The sequence below is a fragment of the Enhydra lutris genome, unplaced genomic scaffold, assembly GCF_002288905.1.
Source record: "Enhydra lutris kenyoni isolate GAN:26980312 unplaced genomic scaffold, ASM228890v2 scaffoldscaffold59, whole genome shotgun sequence".
Classification (NCBI taxonomy): domain Eukaryota; kingdom Metazoa; phylum Chordata; class Mammalia; order Carnivora; family Mustelidae; genus Enhydra; species Enhydra lutris.
This window is the reverse complement of record NW_019154143.1, coordinates 3,514,911-3,536,492: the sequence shown is the minus strand read 5'-3', so window position 1 is coordinate 3,536,492 and position 21,582 is coordinate 3,514,911.

Here is a 21,582-nt window from a genome sequence, read left to right as displayed (position 1 = left end):
AGACAGAGCGATTCCATCTTGGATTAAACAGTCATTTTGTTGTTTATGCAGTAAAACTTAAACTGTCCCTGCCCCCCTTCCCCCAGGGGACTTACTTAAAAACAAGCCCTGGAAACCAGTCCCAGGTAACAAAGCCCAAATACAAGGGTAGGTCAGGCCAGGTGGAGGTATCCAATTGGTGGGGGCACATACGGTCTCCCTAGCTACAGGAGCCCCGCCCTTTGGGCGCCTTTTGGCGCCAATTCTGACCAAGGTGATAGGCTAGTTCATATATCTACTAGGGTAAATTGTAATTCAATTGATCACTTATGTGTGACCTAGCATGATTGTGCAGCTTTCTCTGTGTGTTACAATTTCATTGGCCACCTGTGCGTGGCCAGGCCCAACCACATGGCCTTTGCCCTTAAAAGCTAGTCTGTAAGGCAGAGAGGGGTCGTGCTCTCTGTAATAGGCGCAGCCCCGGCCAGTAGGTTTGATTCTTGACGCTTGGCGTGAAATAAAGCTTTGCTTGACCTTCGCTTTGTATCAGTCTCGGTCCTTTAATCACAGGCCCATTATTGGGGGACCTTTCAATAATAAACAATTGTTAGGAATGTTTTACATTGTTTAGCCTATATATATATATATATATGTATATATATATATATATTAGCCAAACTATCCTTATTTTTAATATGTGGTCAGGCTTAACTATAGGTCTGGTATCTATTTCTTCTTGGAAGCTGTATTCACAAAATCATCTAGGTAAAAATTCATCATGCCAAGATAGCATCATTTTGCTTCATTCATATTCCCTAGTGAAGATCATACCATGTTTCCTCTGCTGAATAACAAAAGCCAGGTTCTTTGTTCTGTCTTGAAAGATGATATGGAATGAACTCAGCCTGCCTTTGTTTGTCTATATTCTATGCCATATTAGTGTTAGTGAATAATGTAAACTCAGGACAGGCACACTTTTTTTGCTCTTGGTGGTGCTGACACATACAGAAACACAGTATTTTACACTTTACAAGTTTAAGAGGATACTGTATAGAATACAGCCTCACAAAAATAAGCTTATACAAATATGCTATAAATTAAACAATGCTGACATGGATGTGGTAAGTTATAGATAGGCAATAGCAAACTGTTTGCTTACTGCTGTAGTTTATTTTTTAGTGGATGCAAAATGTAAAGTACCCAATTTTCATGTCATTGGATTCTATCCTTCTATAATTTTCTCCACTCAATTTCATCAGGTTCTTAGGCATGTTCCAATTTAACCCTACATGTGCCTACTATTTATGTTACGTCTATTATGTATAATTAAAGGTGTAAAGTTTGATCCAATTATACTTTTGGGCTGATGAGAGAAAACTGGTAATGTAAATTAAACTGTCTTTTGGGCACAGTTTCATAAAAAGCAAGTCCCAAAGCTATAGCAGAGAAAAGCCTGTTTGAATTTAGCTTCCCTTTATGCTTTCTTCTCTATATTTACTTTTTAACTGCTGAGAAATAAGAAAGAAAGAAAAAAAAGCGTATCTGAATTGCTTCCCCCCTAGGTGTTATGGTAAAATTAAAAAGCAAAATATCAGGGTTCACAAAGGGGTGACAGGGCTTGGTACCTTCTAAACCAAAGGGAATAGGAGAGGGCCTGGCGATGTAATGTAAGGCTGGAAAGGAGATAGATGCTCTTTTAATATAATATGATCTAGAGAGCACTTCCAGAATAGTGAAATAAGAACTATTGAAAATTTACTCTTCCATAAAAGCAATGAGAACACTGAAAACAATTATCAAGAACAACATTTCAGAAACCCTAGAAATTAATTAAAAATTTGCAATAATTGGGGGATCATTTATTTAAGAAAAATGTCTAAGTCTTAGTAAGAACAATGAGTTTTGCAGTGTTTTTATTTTTTAAAGGTTTTTTTTCTTTCTTTATTTAGTACCAGTCGGGGGTGGGGGGCGGTGGAGCAGAAGGAAAGGGAGCGATGGAATCCCAAGTACACTCTGCACTAAGTGCAGAACCTGATGCAGTGTTTGATGTCACAACCCCGAGATCATGACCTGAGCCAAAATTAAGAGCTGGATGTTCACCTGACTGAGCCACCCAGGCGCCCCAAATTTTGCATTGTTTTTATTTGCCCTATCCCATGCCCTTCTCATCAACCTTGAAATCATGGTAGCCAAGAAAACCAGCAACCTAGTAACCACTGGAAGGGACAGGATAGGTTTGGATGTCTATAAAATGCCCTATTCCCAGATAATTGTCATTGTTCGACTTGTCTGCCAGTTCCCTGGAAACCCCACTGGCAGTGCTTGTCTTCACTTGACCTTTTTGCTCAGTGCTAATAGCCTTTTCCTGAGGCATTTGTCAAAAATAATCAGTTCCAGTTATTTAGCAGTGCAGCTACCTGAGGTGGTGATAATATCTGGACCACATATGAAGCTGGCCAGAAGTTTGGGCCTCTGCCTTCGGCTCAGGTCATGATCTCAGAGTTCTGGGATTGAGTTCCACATTGGGATCTCTGCTCATTGGGGATCCTGCTTCCTCCTCTCTCTCTCTCTGCCTGCCCCTCTGCCTACTTGTGATCTCTGTGTGTCAAATAAATAAAATCTTTAAAAAAAAAAAAAAAAGTAGGAGGAGGAGGAGGAGGGAGAGGAGGAGGCCAGAAATTTAAAGGAAAAGCTGGGTAATGAAATTCCATTAGAGGGCTTTGAAAAGATCTGACATATTCCTGGGAATCTAGAAGGTCATACACATGTGCAAAGCTGTATGCATGTCTAAGAATAGCCTGAAAAGGCTCTTGTCTCACTTCTGGCTGGTCTCAAGTTCTTCTCAGGCAGGAAGTGAAGGCTAAGGCAGTGTAATAAACTCTGTCAGATCTTGAAACCCACGCAGACCCTCCCTTAGTAAATGCTGAGAGACTTAATAGTTCAGACATTTAAGAAAAATCTGTATCCAGGGCATCTGGGTGGCTCAGTGGGTTAAAGCCTCTGCCTTCAGCTCAGGTCATGATCCCAGGGTCCTGGGATTGAGCCCCGTATCGGTCTCTCTGCTCAGCGGGGAGCCTGCTTTCTCTTCTCTCTCTCTCTGACTGCCTCTCTGTCTACTTGTAATCTCTGTCAAATAAATAAATAAAATCTTAAAAAAAAAAAAAGAAAAAAGAAAAATATCCAATTATTAGCTGATCCAGAGCTAACTGGGCAGAAAAATCAGTAGCCACCCATGAGAAAGGCTACAAATTTTACAGAATTAGTTAGGGAAAGCCATTATACAAACAAACAATAACAATAACAAATCTTGGGGGGGTAAGATCTGACTTTCAGAGTTCCCATATTACTGTTATTTAAGGTATTTAGCTTTTGACTAAAAGCTAAATTTTGGTCAAAAATTTGTTTATGGCATTCAAAGAAAGGGAAAGTATGACCCACGCATAAGGAAAAAAAGTCAAGAAAAACACACACTGAGGAAGCCCAGGTATTACTAAAATAGCATAAATTACTAGGCAGACTTTAAATCTGCTGTTAGAAATATGTTCAAAGTATTAAAGTAAACAATATTTAAATAACTAAAGTAGAGTATGGGAGTAACTTTTCATCAAGTAGAGGATATCTGTGAAGAGATAGAAATTATGAAAAAAAAATCCAATAATCTGGAGTTGAAAAGTTACAACTGAAATGACAGAGAGTCATGTGAGGAGCTCAGTAGCAGATTTGAAGTGGGAGAAAAAACAATGAGAGAATTTGAAGATAAGTCAACTGAGATTTTCTAGTCTGAGAAACAAAGGGGGAAAAAAGAAGAATGCACAGTCTCAGAGATGTGTGGGAAACCCTGTAGAATGTCAACAAATGCGTAGTGGGAGTCCCAGAAGGAGATGAGAAAGGGAAAGAATACTGGCAGCCACTAAAGCCTGGAAGAAAATGGGAGTAGATTCCCCTCTTGAGTCTACAGAGTGAGAATGGCCTTGTCACCACCTTGATTTCAGCCCAGTAGAACGGATTTTGGACTTCTGGCATTCAGAGGTGCTAGAGAATAAAGTTTTGTTATTTTTATTCACCTTTGCCATGGTAATTTTTTACAGCAGCCATAGGAAACTAGTATACTTCCCAACTCATTCTCTGGGGTTTGTATTACCCTGATGCTAAAACCAGACAAAGAGAAGAAAAACTCTATGTATTGATATCCCATATGATAGATGCAAAAATCTGTGACAAAATACTAGCAAACTGAATCCAGCAATATGAAAACAAAACAAAACAGCAGTTGTACAACATGAAAAAGACAGTTTATCACAGGAATACAAGGTTGGTTTGACATCTGAAATCAATGAATTACATTATATTAATAGAATAAAGGACAAACATACATACTCATTTCAATAGATGGAGAAAAATAATTTGACACAATCTAGTACCCTTTAATGATAAAAAGAACCCACAGCTCATGTAATAATGCCAAAATGTGGAATGCTTTCCCCTTAGGATCATAAACAAAATAAGACTGTTCTTTCCTTTTCAATTCAACATTGGACTGAGGTTTTAGATGGGATAATTAAACAATAAAAAGAGCTCAAACATATCCAGATTGGAAAGGAAGAAGTAAAACTATCTCTATTTGCAAGTTACATGGTTTATATAGAAAATCCTAAGGATTCTATTAAAAACTGTTAGAGCTAATATATTTAGCAAGGTTGCAAGATGCCAAATTAATACAAAAAATCAATTGTATTTTTATATGTTAGCAATAAATAATACCAAAATGAAATTAAGAAAACAGTTTTATGTGTAATAGCATCATAAATAATAATACAGGAACAAATTTAATAAGAGGTGCTTGTACACTGAAAACTATAAAAAGATTACTGAAAAAATTAAAGAACACTTAAATATTGTAAAGACATCCCATATTCACAGATTGGAAGATTTAATATTGTTAAAATGGCAGTATTCCCTAAACTGATCTGTGAACTTGGTACAATCTTTAATAAAATGCCAGTTTTGCAGAAATTGACAAACTGGTTCTAAAATTCATATGTAGATGTAAGGGACCTAGAATAACCAAAACAGCCTTGGAAAAGAATGAAGTTGGAGGACTGACACTTCTTTTTTTTTTTTTTTTTTAAAGATTTTATTCATTTGAGAGAGAGAGGGCACGAGCAGGGGGAGAGGCAGAGGGAGAAGCTGACTCCCCGCTGAGCAGAGAGCATGATGCGGGGCTCGATCCCAGGACCCTGGGATCATGACCTAAGCTGAAAGCAGATACTTAACCAGCTGAGCCACCCAGGCGCCCAGAGGACTTACACTTCTTGATTTCATAGCTTATTACAAAGTTACAGTAATATGACAGTATGGCACTGGATTAAGGATAGACATATGGATCAATGAAATAGATTTGAGAGTCCAGAAATAAACTCTTATTTTTATGGTCAACTCATTTTTTAAAAAAAGATTTTATTATTTGAGAGAGTGCACAAATAGGGGAGGGGCAGAGAGGGAGAGGGACAGACAGGCTCCTCCTGAGTACAAAGCCCAGTGTGAAGTTCAATCCCAGGACCCCAAGATCATGACCTGAGGTGAAATCAGATACTTAACTGATTGAGCCACCCAAGTCTCCCTATGGTAAATTCATTTTTGACAATGGCACCGGTACAACTCAGTGGTAGAAGGAATGGTCTTCAGTAGATGGCCTTGGGACAACTGGATATCAAATTGTAAAAAAATGAAGTTGGACTCCTACATCACACTGTATATAAAATTTAACTCAAAAGGAACCAAAGGCCTAACCATACAGCTAAAACTGTAACTGTCTTAGATGCCATTATAGGAGTAAATCTTTGTGTCTTTGGGTAATTAATGTTTTCCTACATATGACCTAAAATACAAGTGTTTTAAAAAAAAAAATCAAACTTCATCAACATTAAAAGCTTTGTGCTTCAAAAGACACCATCACAAATTACAAAGACTACTCACAGAATGAGGGGAAATATTTACAAATCATATATCTGTTTTAGGGACTTTTATAAAGAGCATAGAACTATCTCCTACAACTCAAATTAAATGACAAATAACAAATAAAAAAATGGGTAAAGGATTTGAATAGATATTTCTCTGAAGAATATATGCAAATGCAAATAAGAACATAAGAATATGCCCAGCATCATTATCCATTAGGGAAATGTAAATCAAACCACACTGAGACACTATTTCTCACCTACAAGAAATCTATAATAATAATTAAAAAATGGGAACAAATAAGTGTTGGCAGTGATGTGGAGAAATTGCAACCTTCATACATTCCTAGAGGGATTGTCAGTGGTACAGCATTTTGGAAAACACTTTGGCAATTCCTCAAAATGTTAGATTTAGAGTTAACATGATCTAGCAGACTACTCCTTGGGATATACCTAAGAGAATTGAAAACATATGTTCACACGAAAACCTGTTCATAATCATGTTATTCATTATAGCTGAAAAGTGGAAACAACTCAAATATAGCCAGATTGATAAATGGATAAATAAAATGTGGTATATCTATACAGTGGAATATTATTTGGTAATAAGAAATGAAACACTGATACATGCTACATCATGTATAAACCTTGAAAACATGCTAAGTGAAAGAAGCCAATCACACAAGAATACATACTGTATGATTCCATGTGTATGAAATATCCACCATAGGCAAATCCATTGAGACCAAAAGTAGGATGTGGTTCCCAGGGGCTGGAGACAGAGTGGAATGGAGAAAGATTCCTAATGGGTAGAAAAACAGATAACAGAAAGAAAACAAAAGAAAGCTTTCTTTTTAAGATTGATTGATTGATTGATTGATTTAAGTCAGGGGAGGGCTAGAGAGAGAGATGGCAAGTGAGTTGGGGGAGGGACAGAGGGAGAGAATCTTCAAGCAGATTCCTGCTGAGAGGAGCCCAACATGAGGCTTGATCTTTTGACCCTGATATCATGACTTGAGCTGAAATCAAGCATCAGGTGCTTACAGATTGAGCCACCCAGGCACCTCTCTTGAGATGTCTTTGGTGCAGAAAGGTAGTTTCATTAAAGCATGGGGACAGGACCTGCGGGTAGAAAGAGCTGCTGCCCCAGAGTTTCTCTTTATGGTGATGAAGATGGTTTGAAATTAGGTAGTGGTGCTAGTAGCGCAGCTCTGTGAATTTATTTTCAACTTGTAAATTACGTACTTTAAAAGGGTGAGTTTTATGTGACATGTCTCAATAAACCTATTAAAATACACACACGCACTATGATCTAAATGTTATACTAGGAAATGATACGAATTTGGATATAGAACAAAAGGGATATGTGAAAGAGATTCATTTTTATTATACTAGATTCCTTGGAAACAAACAAACAAAAAAAAACCCCACTTATTCAGAGATGGTCCAGGAATACTGAAGAGAGGAGGAGAAAAGCAAGGTGCTATTATAGTGTCTCTTTTTTTCTTACATATTGCCAGGACTGAGTTTTACTCTGACCCAGTAGCACTCACTTGTGCAAATCAGCCTGTGTAATACAATATTTATAAGGTGAATCATCAGTCTGTTTCTACTCACATACTGTAAACCTCTATTCTCCTTATTATTCTTTACTCCTCTTTATAGACTTATTACTTTAAGACTCATATAAGAAAGGTTTCTTTTATTCCAGATTATTGTATATTAGCAAATACTTGGGGAGTTTAAACAATATGTTAACATATCTTACAGCTTTTTAACTGAGGATCTTAGCTAGTTATTTAAAAAACAGTTTCCTGGGCGCCTGGGTGGCTCAGTGGGTTAAGCCGCTGCCTTAGGCTCAGGTCATGATCTCAGGGTCCTGGGATCGAGTCCCGCGTCGGGCTCTCTGCTCAGCAGGGAGCCTGCTTCCCTCTCTCTCTCTCTCTCTCTCTCTCTCTGCCTGCCTCTCTGTCTACTTGTGATCTCTCTCTGTCAAATAAATAAATAAAATCTTTAAAAAAAAAAAAACCAAAAAAAAAAACCAGTTTCCTTTTCTAACTTCTTATTCCTGTCAGTCTGGGTTCAATGAGAAATATAGAAATTAACCAGATATCTACAGGTTTTTCTTTTTCTTTCTTTCTTTTTTTTTTTAATTTTTATTCATTTGATAGAGATCACAAGTAGGCAGAGAGGCAGGCAGAGAGAGAGGAGGAAACAGGCTCCCCGCCAAGCAGAGAGCCCGATGCGGGGCTCGATCTCAGGACCCTGGGATCATGACCTGAGCCGAAGGCAGAGGCTTAACCCACTGAGCCACCCAGGCGCCCCAATCTACAGGTTTTTCAAGGAGAAACTTTTTTTTTTCTTCAGGGAATTAGGTGCTTAGAAAATCATAGGAAAGGGCAGAAGAAAAGAAAGTAAGAAGTGGGGTTCTTCCCCCAAATCAGAAAATTATAGGCAGCTGCTGCCTACGTTCCAGCCAATGCTGAGAAGTACACCACGAAACCCAAGAAGGATGCTGTTGCTGATCCGAACGGCTGCACGGATGAGAGTAGATTGTCCTCCTTCCTGCCTTCCAAAGCTCCTGCAAATGTATCTTTTTGATGGAATCTCAGTTGGAATCTTAAGGGCCAGAGATTCTGGGATTTGTAGTTCCCAAACTTTTAGCGCCGGCATGTACAAGGAGAATATACAAGAGTAGTCCAGTCTTCCTAAGCAGTAGCCAATATAACATAGCTTCAGAAATTAAAGCACTGGTCAAAATGAATTTTATGATCTTTAACCAAGTACAAATTGAATAAAATAACCGCAGGAATGCTGTGCTATTCTTTTACATCAAGCCATTTACTTCTGGTAAATTTAGCTTTGGATGAATAATGTTTTATTTTTAGAAATTAAGCTTTGTTCTTTAAAATACTAGAAAATTTACTACTGTGTTTTTGCCCATTTTTATATTTTACCCTCCTTATTCTCTGGCTGCTATATCTTAAACTCAGAACATGTTTGTGTTAGTGTCTCATTTTGTCTGTAACACATTGTTGCAAGTTTAGTGGCTTAAAATAATGAAAGTTTACTCTAACTATTCTGGAAGGCAAAAGTTTGAATTCAATGAAAAATCAAGCATCAGCAGGGCTGGTTTCCTGGGGAAGGCTGTGGAGGCTTTGTTTTCTTGCCTGTGTTCGCTTCCGGAGGCTGCCTGCATTCTTTGACTAGGCTCTTCTCAACCCCCCCCCCCCCCCCAACCTCTTGGTTCTACCATCACATCTCCTCCTCTTCTTTTCCCATCACATCTCTCTCTGCCCCCCTCCTGTAAGGGCATTGTGATTACATTTAGGCCTAACTGGGAAAATCGTGGATAATCTCTCCATTACAAGAGTCTTAATCACATAGGTAAAGTTCTTTCTGCCATGTAAGGAAGCATCCACAGGCTCCAAGGATTGGGACCTGGATATCTTTGGGGACTGTTATTCAGCCTACCACAATATTCAAAAAGTACATGAGTTTTTCTTATCAAAGCCATCCTCCCTCATTCCTGTTTTGTGCTGGGACTTTCCACAATGTAAGGCACCATCTTAACTCATCACTATAACTTTGGATCTGAAATTTCACAGAAAGGGCAATTTGGGACCCAAAGACATCTCCAGATTTAAAGACAAAACCAGACAAAGACCTCATCAAAAAGGAAAATTAGAGACCAATATCCCTGATGTATATAGATACAAAAGTTCTCACCAAGATACTAGCCAGTAGGATCCAACAGTACCTTAAAACGATTATTCACCACAACCAAGTAGGATTTATTCCTGGGCTGCAAGGTTGGTTCTGCATCCACAAATCAATCAGTGTTATATACTGCATTAATCAAAGAAAGGACAAGAACTATATAGTACTCTTAATAGATGCAGAAAAAGCATTTGACAAAGTATAGCATCCTTTCTTAATTAAAATTCTTCACAGTGTAGGGATAGAGGGTGCATAGCTCAATATCATAAAAGGCATCTATGAAAAGTCCACAGTGAATATCATTCTAAGTGGGGAAGAACTGAGACCTTTCCCTCTAAGATCAGGAACACGGCAGGGATGTCCATTAACACCACTGCTATTTAACATAGTACTAGAAGTCGTAGCCTCAGCAATCAGACAACAACAACAACAAAATAAAAGGCATCTGAACAGGCAAAGAAGTCAAACTCTCACTCTTTGCAGATGATAGGATACTGTATGTTGAAAACCCAAAAGACTTCACCCCAAAACTGCTAGAACTCACCCAGGAATTCAGCAAAGTCGCAGGATATAAAAATCAATGCATAGAAATCTGTTGTATTCCTATACACCAACAATAAGACAGGAGAAAGAAAAATTAAGGAGTTGATCCTCTTTATAATTGCACTCAATGCACCCAAAACCGAAAGATGCCTAGGAATAAATCTAACCAAAGAGACAAAGAATCCATACTCTGAGAACTATAGAATAGTTATGAAAGAAATTGAGGAAGACACAAAGAAATGGAAAAACGTTCCACGCTCATGGATTGGAGGAACAATATTGTGAAAATGTTTATGCTACCTAGAGCGATCTGTATATTTAATATAATCCCTAACAAAATACCATCCACTTTTTTCACTGAAATGGAACAGATAATCCTAAAATTTGTATGGAACCAGAAAAGACCCCGAATAGCCAGAGGAATGTTGAAAAAGAAAACCGGAGTTGGCGGCATCACAATTCCAGATTTCAAGCTCTATGACAAAGCTGTCATCATCAAGACAGTATGGTACTGGCACTAAAACAGACACAAAGATCAATGGAACAGAATAGAGAGCCCATAAACAGACCCTCAACTCTATGGTCAACTAATCTTCAACAAAACCGGAAATAACGTCCATTAGGAAAAACAGTCTCTTCAACAAATGGTGTTGGGAAAATTGGACAGCCACAGGCAGAAGAATGAAACTGAGCCATTTCCTTGCACCACACACAAAAATAGACTCAAAATGGATGAAAGACCTCAATGTGAGGTAGGAATCCATCCAAATCCTTGAGGAGAACACAGGCAGAAACCTGCAGAAACCTCTGCGACCTCAGCTACAAGAACTTCTTCCTAGAAACATTACCAACGGCAAGGGAAGCAAGGGCAAAAATGAACTATTGGGACTTCATCAAGATCAAAGGTTTTGCACAGCAAAGGAAATAGTCAACAAAACCAAAAGACAACTGACAGACTGGGAGAAGATATTCAGAAATGTCATATCAGATAAAGGGCTAGTATCCAAAATCTAGAAAGAGCTTATCAAATGTAACACTCAAAGAACAAATAATCCAATGAAGAAATGGGCAGAAGACATGAACAGACATTTCTGCAAAGAAGACATCCAGATGGCCAACAGAGCATTGGTGGTATAGTGGTGAGCATAGCTGCCTTCCACATGGCCAACAGACACATGAAAACGTGTTCAACATCACTTGGCATTAGAGAAATACAAATCAATACCACAATGAGATACCACCTCACATCATTCAAAATGTCTAAAATTAATAAGTCAGGAAACAACAGATGTTGGTGAGGATGAGGAGAAAGAGGAACCCTCCTACACTGTTGGTGAGAATGCAAGCTGGTGTAGCCACTCTCAAAAAAGCATGGAGGGTCCTGAAAAAGTTGGAAATAGAGCTACCCTATGACCCAGCAATCACACTACTGGATATTTACCCCAAAGATACAAATGTAGTGATCCAAAGGGGCATGTGCACCCCAATGTTTATAGCAGTGACATCCGTAATAGTCAAACTATGGAAAGAGCCTAGATGTCCATCAACAGATGAATGGATAAAGAAGATATGGTGTGTGTGTATACACACACACACACACACACACACACACACATACATGTATATACACACACACTACATGCATATATATACACACACACTACATACATTATATATATACATAACATATACACACATTATATATACATAATGGAATACTATGCAGCCATCAAAAGTGAAATCTTTACATTTGCAGCGATGTGGATGGAACTGGAGGAGATAACGCTAAATGAAATAAGTCAATCAGAGAAAGACAGTTATCATATCATCTCACTAATATGTGGAATATGAGAGACAAGGCAGAGGATCGTGGGGGAAGAGAGGAAAAAATGAAATGGGGTGAAACCAGAAAGGGAGACAAACCATAAGAGACTCTTAATCTCAGAAAACACACTGGAGGTTGTTCAAGTGGAGGGGAAGGGAGAGATGGGGTGGCTGGATGATGGACATTGGGGAGGGTATGTGCTATGGTGAGTGCTGTGAATTGTGTAAGACTGATGAATCACAGACCTGTACCCCTGAAACAAATAATACATTATATTTTAATTAAAAAAGGGGGGGCAGTTTGGTATTTGTTGCCCTTTCTGAGATGATCTTTGCTTAACAAAACATGGTGCGAAGTATTTTTTAGCTTTCCAGGCACAATGAGCTCTGGGGCTGTGGATACATTTATGAAGAATTCTTTTTTTTTTCAATGGCATATCCTAGTTTTTCTCCCAAATAAGTATCTCTTTTTTTGCTAGACATTTTGCTTATTCTGCCTGTTAACTCTTGGCTCACAAATCCCACTTAGGTGGTGTCATGCCTTTCTTTTTGTTTGTTTAGGCATGGTCTAAAGCGGTGCTCAAATTGGAGCCTGGTAAGAGGACTGGAACCAATATCGTTTATTTTGTTCCTAGGGCCCTCACATGTTTTCCCTTTGCTCCATATTCTTGGATCTTGCTTAACCCTGTTGGCCTCCATCTTTCCAAGGAAGAAAGACTCCCAGTGCATTTCTCTCCTGCCAGTGTCTAGTTCTTATGGTTCTTCTATTGGAGATGAGGGCTCCTTTCTGAAACCTTAGTCATAAAGACAAGAGAGAAGACGAATTTCTTTGAAATGATCAACTGACCATTGTTTTCATTCAGATTGCATTAGACTCTTCATTAAAATCCTCAGCAGGGGCATGTCTGGGTGGCTCAGTCAGTTAAGCATCTGCCTTTGGCTCAGGTCATGATCCCAGGTCCTGGGATCTGGGATCTGGAGAAGCCTGCTTCTCCCTCTACCTGCTCTGCCTGTTCTGACTGTAGTTCTCTGTGCTTCTGCTCTCTCTCTCTCTGACAGAAAAATAAAATCTTTAAAAAAAAAAAAAATCCTCAGCAGCACTTTAATTCAAAAGAAGATGGTAAGAATATGTAGTAATTGTAGGTTAACAGTGGCAAATGAACAGATAATCCCTCAGTTTTGGGGAAGTGTATTGTTTATTTCATTTGAACATGGAAAAAATAGGCATCCTCTAATTCCAAAATAAGTTGCATACAGTCTGTATGTAGATGAAAAAAGACTGAAAATTAACTAGAATTCATAACCAACTTTCTGCACATAATTCTTGGTTTCTTGCTATTTTACTGTTGGATGAATGTAACCTCTGAATCTTACATAGAATTGCTGATTTTCTAGGATGGTGCAGTAATTAAACAGTTGTTTTTTATCAAAGCGTTTTATTTTTGCTCCTATCTGGAACAGAGTAAACAAAGATCTAATTTATGTCAACAAAACACTTTACGAAGCTGAGTAAATGACAATGTCAATAAACACTTGAAAGGAAGATTTGCTTCCAATTCATTGTGAATAATTGAGGTGACAAAAATCTCATATCACCAGTTCCTTCTGAACTAAAGCTTGGATGAAGTAGAAATGTATTAGTACACTCTCTTGGTCTCTATCTTTTTGCATCCTTATGGTCCCCCATTTTTTCCCTGTAGTAGCAGAGGAACATTCAGGCTTACTAAGATTAGCAGCACTTGGAAATGGACAGGCTCTTGGTGTTTGGTTACAGTCAGGTACTTGCCAGCATCTAACATCAGACTACTTATATAAGAGCACCATTGTATCAGGCAAATTATCCCAAGCTAGAGGCACAGAGGGGTCACTTAGGTATGGACCTTTTCTGTCAAAGCAGTTTTTTAAGAGCCAAGAAGGAAGAACTTCAACATGGAATCATACAGAGGATTTCCTTTGTTCTATGAAATAGTCACGTGCGCAAAAATGATCCTTTATTTACACGGGACGTTTCTAACAATAGATTCTGATTCTGCTATTAGGCCTCCTCTTTCTCATTCTTCCAAGAGAATTTGAAATTCAAAACGAAAAGAGAAGAACTGAAAATGCAGGATGCCTTGAATATGCCATTGATGTAAAGATTAACCTTTAGAATAGGGCATCTGCTATGGCACAGCCCCATGCTGAAAGTCTGTTTACAAAGGAAGGCATTAATCAAATCGTATGAATCCATTTATAATGTCTTTGCAATGTTGCTAACTCCGTAGTGAGCCAGTGAGTGAGATGGCTGAACCCTGACAGCTAATTTAAACCCAAGGTCTTCACTGTCCAGAGATTTATCAGAGAGTCAAGCAGCCAGTATCTTTTACGACTCACACCTTCTCCCTTTTCAGAGGTAGTAAATGAAAAAGACTGAAAGAGGAGGTGCCATCTATCGCAGCTGTGTAAAATCACATAAACACCATGCCCTGGGCTTTCATTATAACACCTCCTTCTTAGCTAATTACTGTCAGCATTAAATTACCGAGTCAGAAGGCTCCATTCAATACCAATTCATTCATTTCAGGTCACAGTTTGGCAGAAAACCTGTAGCGAAAGGCCAAACCTTTATCCACTAAGCCTTTTATTTGTGACTAAACAAAAGTCTTGACAAGTAGTATAATTTGCATCAAGCAAGGCTACACCAAAGGCCAATTAATAGTTTTTTTTTTTAAATAAAAATTTGCTGTAGCCTGTAGTCCCCTTGAAAAGATTGATCATTTTGCATATCAAAAGACACGAAGGTGCTTGAACCTGGAAGAAAATAATCTAAAATAAATAATACTAAAATATCTTCTAGTATTACCAACCTAACGGCCAAGTTACTTGACTTTAAAAAAAAAAAAAAGGTCCACATTTTATACGCATCAGATCTGAATGATTTTAATACTGTGCTGGAAGGGCAAAATTTTTTGGTAGTATTGGTTTTTTAATACATTGATTGGAGAGATTTACTATCCTAACTCTTTTAAATTCCATTTTTGTACAATTCGGCATGGAGCTGGTCAGGCAAATTTGTTTTTTAAGAAATGCAGAAAGGTCTTAATCTGCCTAGGTGTTTTCTGGGATATAAAAGTATATAAAGCTACTAACCGTCCCGTGGGTTTGATTTCCTTTTTTACTATCTGTCATTCTTCAAACTGCTTATTTAGGAAAAAGAAATGAAATGTATTAAAGCCTAGTATATACAGTTGACAGTTTGATATAGCTTCTTAAATAAACTGATTTTCTGATCATATTGAAATAAGATTGAAATGAGAAATTCAAAATCAGCATATTTTAAACCCAGGGAGTGTAGAGTGATGATCCTAATCCGTAAGAATCCGTTTCTTCTGCTCTGCTCTGCTTCCGTTTTAGGGAATTAGAGAGAGGCTTTCAGTGAAAACATTTGTTGTGGCTTTAGGGTTGTCAGAGCCTGGACCAGGCACTTTCTTTTCTCTCTCTCTCTCTCTTTAAAGATTTTATTTTAAGTAATCTCTCCATCCAACGTAGGCAACCCCCCGCAACCCCAAGAACAAGAGTCTCATGTTCCACTGACTGAGCCAACCAGGTGCCCCTAGGCACTTTCTTACATGTGACCTATTTATTTAATTCTCACAAGGACAGCGTGAGTTAGGAATGAATACTCTCCATTTTATAGCTAAGAAGTCAGAAGTGAAGTGTCTTTTTCAGGATCCTTTGCTGCTAACAAGGCCTAAAGCACAGATGTCCACACCACTGCCTCTTCTGCATATTAGAATCGCCATTAGGGGATGTCATATTTCCACTGGGCTCATTATTAACCCTTATCAGTCCTATATATGCCAATATTTAAATACAGCGCTCCCACAGCAAAGTTTCTGAAAGGAGAGCCTGCTCTTTAATTACCAAAGAAAATTCTAAAAAATTTTTTCAATTTATGTGGTTTTTTTGGGCAGCGTTTACCCTTGTGAACATACAAAACAAACAAAGATGCACTTAGACTGTTGTTCTGGTGTGCCCGCCGTCTTTTCTCTGTAGACCGGAAGAATGAATAGATACTCATGGTTAAGTCTTCACAGGCTGGGAGCTGCTAAATTAGAGAGTTTAACTGAAGTGAGTGAATACGGAAATCTAGTGGTCTGTGGGGTCTTTAAGTTGTTAGCTGCCTGAAACTTGCAGGGGTGGGGCACAGAAGGGACATTTGTTATATGAACAACATAAGTTTCTGCTGCTCTTTAATCTGCCCCTCCTTCGGATTCCATAATTGCAACATGGTTGCTAACAAGGGATGTATGTTAGAGATTCGTTCCATGACTATGCCTCTTTTCCAGGACTAGATCAGAGTGAGATAGCTTTTGCAAGTGTCTACATAGTGACTGGCACTGTGCCAGGTGCTAGGGGAGGGGTCACTATTGAATAGGACAAAGTCCATAAATACATTTCTGTACAAAGTGGTGGTAGGCAGCCGAGCAGCAGAAATGGGCAGACAACATGTGTACAACAGCAAAAAACTATGCAGTATACAAGAGTTACAAGGAGGGTGTTAGGAACTCTGAGTATGGGGGCTGAGGAAGACTTTCAAAGAAGGTGGTTTTAAAGAATAAAAAAAAATGATCTGCTAAGTGGAGGAAATTGCAGGTTGAAAGGCAAGAGGGTGTGAAACAGCATCGTCAAAATACCATGGGTCTAGTGTGGGAGAAGATGGGTGGAAAGGCTAGATGGGAAGGCAGGTCATGAAGAGACTTGTGGACCAAGATGTTGTCTTGAAGGCCACTGAGAGCCGCTGAAGGGCTTCCAGCAAGGGATCACCATGGTCAGATTTGTGGGTGGGAATCACCAGTCAGCAGTGGGGACAGATTTCAGTGTGTCATGGAAACCAGTTAGGACCTCTTGTCATGCTGTCTTTAAGTGTAGGCAGAGACGAAACTGACACTGGCGCTCTGTGATTCCTAAAGTTGATGGCGGTGCTGCTGTTATATTTTAGTATGTAAGTGTGCTTGCCATGATCCACTTAGAGTTCCACCTGGATTTCCGAGGGAACAAGCAGCTGAGATGAAGATGTGTGCACTAAAGGTATATCGGGACATCCCCTCTGCATCAGGGCTTGTAGGGGAGTGAAGGAAGCGGGACTGGGCAGAGGGGAAGCTGAGGTGTGATATGGGCAGACAGAGCATGGGGCTTCTCAGGAGCTGGAAGCATGGGGAGAGATCTTTATACCTTTGTGACCAGTCACTGGGTACAATCTACTCCAGGGAGGCCAGAGAGTCTTGGGCTGTGGGCCCTTCCTGGCGTGGGACTCAGCTCAGAGCCACCAGTGGCTAAGTGCAGCAGCTGGAGGAGTAAGTGCCCCCGTCTCTGAGCACTGGGTTGAGTGCTCAGACGCAGGGAGGCATCCACTATCCCTAAGGATGTTAGAGTTTTTCAAAACTTTTTTGTAGAATAGTAATGTTCAGGAAGAGCTCTCTTAGGCCTTTGCTTTAGCCCTTTCCTCTGCCTGGCAAACTCTTTCCCCAGCTTTTTCTTGTTGCTTGGTTTCCATTTCTGCTATCTCCACTGGAAAGGCTTTTCTGATCACTCGTTACAATCCGCCCCGAGCCCCAGCAGTCACTGTCTAGAACATCAACCTGTTTTATTTTCTTTATAGCCCATCAAGATGAATACAGGCTCTTGTTATCCATCTTTCCATGCCAAAATGTGAGCTCCAGGGAATTTTTCTGTCTTGTTCACTGTTGCATCCCCCCTGTACCCAGCACAGAGCTGGCCACGTAGTAGATGGTCCATCAGTGCTTGCCAAATGAACACATGAAAATAAGTTCAAGAGAATGGATATCTGGAGAGTTAGAATTCTTCAAACGCAGCATCCCGAGGACTTGTCTTTTGCTTTTGACACTGGTGTGCTGTTCAAGTCCAAGAAGAAGGTTTGTGTCTCATCACTTTGCTGCACTTTCCAGTCGCCCACAGAGAACTACTGGAGAATATCTCTTGATCACGTAAGATGGATAGGCCTCTGGGAAGAGCTTAGCTCTTAGATCTCACATGGAGTATCTCTCTCTTTTTTTTTTTTTTTGCCTCTGGTAAGTTTGAGGGCTTTTATTATTCTAAAATAAAACTATCTTAGAGGAACATAAATTATCTATTAAAGAGACTTTTGGAATTTTAGCATAAAAATCATGAGTGGAATTTGTGCAGAATCGACAAGCTACTACTCTATAATCACCTAAACCATTTTCTTTCAAATAGAAACAAACTGGAAAATGTAGTAATTTTCAAGTGTAGAGGCAAAAAAGGCACTTAGCACAGCTTGAAGATTCAAATTATTCTGGAAACAACGCTGCTGTGCTTGGCTTTAATTTGAACTTCGGCTCTTAGAAACGGATGTAGAGTCTAGCCTCATGACAACTGCCGCCTTCAGAAGGGCCTGTGAATGGCAGGCGTGGGAGGCAGGGCCCTGCTTTTCCCTTCCTTCGTCTCCCTCGCCTGCTTTGGCCCTTCACTCATAAGGCAGCGCTGTCCCTGCAGCACTCCCCAGGTTTGTCTCAGAGGAGTAGAAGGAATCTCTGGAAGTCATTTATTCAAATCCTTGTCGCTAGCTGAGAAGAAATGGACATCTTTCTATATAAATTCACTTTTAGTTATATTTAAGTCTTCAGATACTTTTACAAGAATGTTGGGTCCTCGGATCCAGTGAAGAGTCCAGAGAACTGACAGGAGAGCATTGAGGCAGTTACACAGAAGTGCTGTGGATAGATACTAGGACTGGGTCCCGATATGTTTAAGCAGCAATAGAGATGAAAGAACCCAGTTGGACTGGGCCAATGCAGATTGGTCTTTACTAAAGGAAGGCCCGTTCAGTGGTCAGAGGAGCCCGAAGGAGAAATGGAGTGCCTGAGGATACGGTGATGGTCAGTTGGCTGGGTGTTCACACAGAGCATCCATGGATGGCCCTTGCAAAAGAGATTCAAGAAAGGACTTAAGAAACCTAAGCTAAGATGATATTTAAAGGTCCTTGCAGCTGTAAAATTCTGTAAGTTCTGGAGAGGAGCTCTCCATGATTTTGTGTCACTAAGTAGTTATTTGTTGTCATTAACACTATATTTTTATTTAATTAATTAATTTAAAGATTTTATTTATTCATTTGACAGACAGAGATCGCAGGCAGAGAGAAAGGCGGAGAGAGAGGAAGAGAAGCAGGCTCCCTGCTGAGCAGAGAGCCCAATGCGGGACTCCGTTCCAGGACCCTGAGACCATGACCTGAGCTGAAGGCAGAGGTCTTAACCCACGAAGCCACCCAGGCGCCCCAACACTGTATTTTTAAATTATAATTCTTATTCTCTTTAAATCCCACCTTTTTCTTGGGACTCCCCCATCCTCCTAGTTATTTAAATCTGAAAATTGGAGTCATTTTATATGTCATTCTCTCTCTTTCTTTCTCATATTCATCCTTTCCTCATCCTTGGCCTATTGGTTTTTTAAATTTAAATAGTCTTTTTATTCAACCTTTATTTTTATGAAAGTTATATATACAGAGTTTAAATCAGGTGATTTTCTAAGACTTGTGAAAACAGAAGTCTTCCCTATACTTCATTTCCTCTTCTCTGTGGGCAACCACTTAAAGCTTATTGGCTTTTTGATTGGGTGTATATCATTGTATTTCTAAAAAGCAGGTTTGTATTTCTGGTTCTTAATTTTTCAGATTTAGAAATGATTTATTGACTTCCTGTTAGGAAGAGAAGATTTTAGTTCTCTTTCACCTCTTTCCTTACCCCGTTTTCATCCCCTCCCCCTGTTACATCATAACTTAGGCTAAAGCATTGTTCAATATTATGACTATGTATGTTGAGGCATACAAGAAGCATTTTTCCTTGCCCAGTATTGTTTTCCTGGAGTTAATAGTTATGTCTTTAGTTTGTTCGTGTGTTTTCTATGTACATACTCATCATTAATTCAACTCAAAGCACTCTACAGTTTTCCAAGTCTCTTCTCAATTCTTTATTTAGATGCATCAAGTAATTTGTTAATTTCATCTTCTTGATGTAATGTTCTCATGGACTCTTTGTCTCATTTTGACTTGCCTGGAGTAGTCTGGACAAGTCGCTTCTATAGCTGGTTCAGGGCTGACATCCCGAGATTTCCCTTTCCCTACTGATCCTTTTTCCTCTTGGGAAGGGCCCCCTTTTGCCTGAATCTTGTGTCTTTCTCCTTCTTGTGTTGGTGGAATCAGTATTTCCAGAGAGAAGGTGTGTGGAGGTAAGTTTTTTTGAGAATTACTTAAAGATTTTGAGAAGACACTGTTTTTATTCTACCCTTTCACTTGATTGATAACATATGTCTGGTAGTAGAAATCTAGAACACCCGCCCCCACCCCCGACCCTGAATATTTAAGGCATTATTTTCCGGTTTCCAAGGTTAATGTTGAGAAATTAAAAGCTGTTCAGATTCCTGAACTTTGTGTTGTGAACTGTGTTCTTCTCCCTTATACCTCTTGAAGGATTTTCTGTTTTCTCTCAGTGTTCTGAAATTTCCCAGTGGTGTCTATGTTCATCCATTGTGTTGCCTGCTTTAGACTGGGCCTTTAAAATCGTAGAAAATCATGTTCTTTATCTCTGGACTATTTTCCTGAGTTATTTCTTAAATGATTTCTTCCCCTTCATTTTCTCTCTTGCCCTGCTAGAAACTTTGCCACTTGGCTAGTGGATCCCCTTAGCTGGCTCTCTTATATTTCAGTGCTCCCATTCATGTTTTTCATTTGTTTGTCTTACCGCTTTCCTCTCTGGGAGATCACTACATCTTTATTTTTCCAAACTATCTACTGAAATTTCATGTCTACTATTGGATTTTTAATGAATTTTTACTTTGTCTCTCTTGTCTCTTTAATAACATTTTGTTTTTTGTTCATAGATAATGTTTGATCTCTCTGACTTTATTAACATTATTTTTCTTTGCCTTGTTCTTGTTCCTCAGAGTCCTTTTCCTCCAAGTTACTTTTATTTTCTTTTTTTAAAAGATTTTATTTACTTATTTGAGAGAGAGAATGAAAGAGAACATGAGAGGGGAGAAGGTCAGAGGGAGAAGCAGACTCCCCATGGAGCTGGGAGCCTGATGAGGGACTCGATCCCGAGACTCCAGGATCATGACCTGAGCGGAAGGCAGTAGCTTAACCAACTGAGCCACCCAGTTGCCCCCAACTTGCTTTTCTTAATTAATTATCTATTTAACTAATTAGCTTTTGGTTCTAATATTCATGATAGGTATTTTTTTTCGTGTGTCTAATGATCTTCATAGAAGAGTAAAGTTAGGCCTGATTAGAAAATCTCAGTTGGATAGTTCGTGATACTCATCTATGAGATGCTCCATAAGCTGACCTGGCTGGGCCTTTTCATTGAAGGACTTCTTGTTTCAGTATCTTTAGGTCTTTCCAATTGGGCTGGTCACTGCACCAGAAAAGAATCTATTTCTTGTCTGGGGGATATATATGTTTGTTTCTGGGAGTTGAATCATGAAAGAGAGCTTAGAATCTCAGTACCGGGTATGTAAACATTAGCTTCATACCATCATTTTCAGT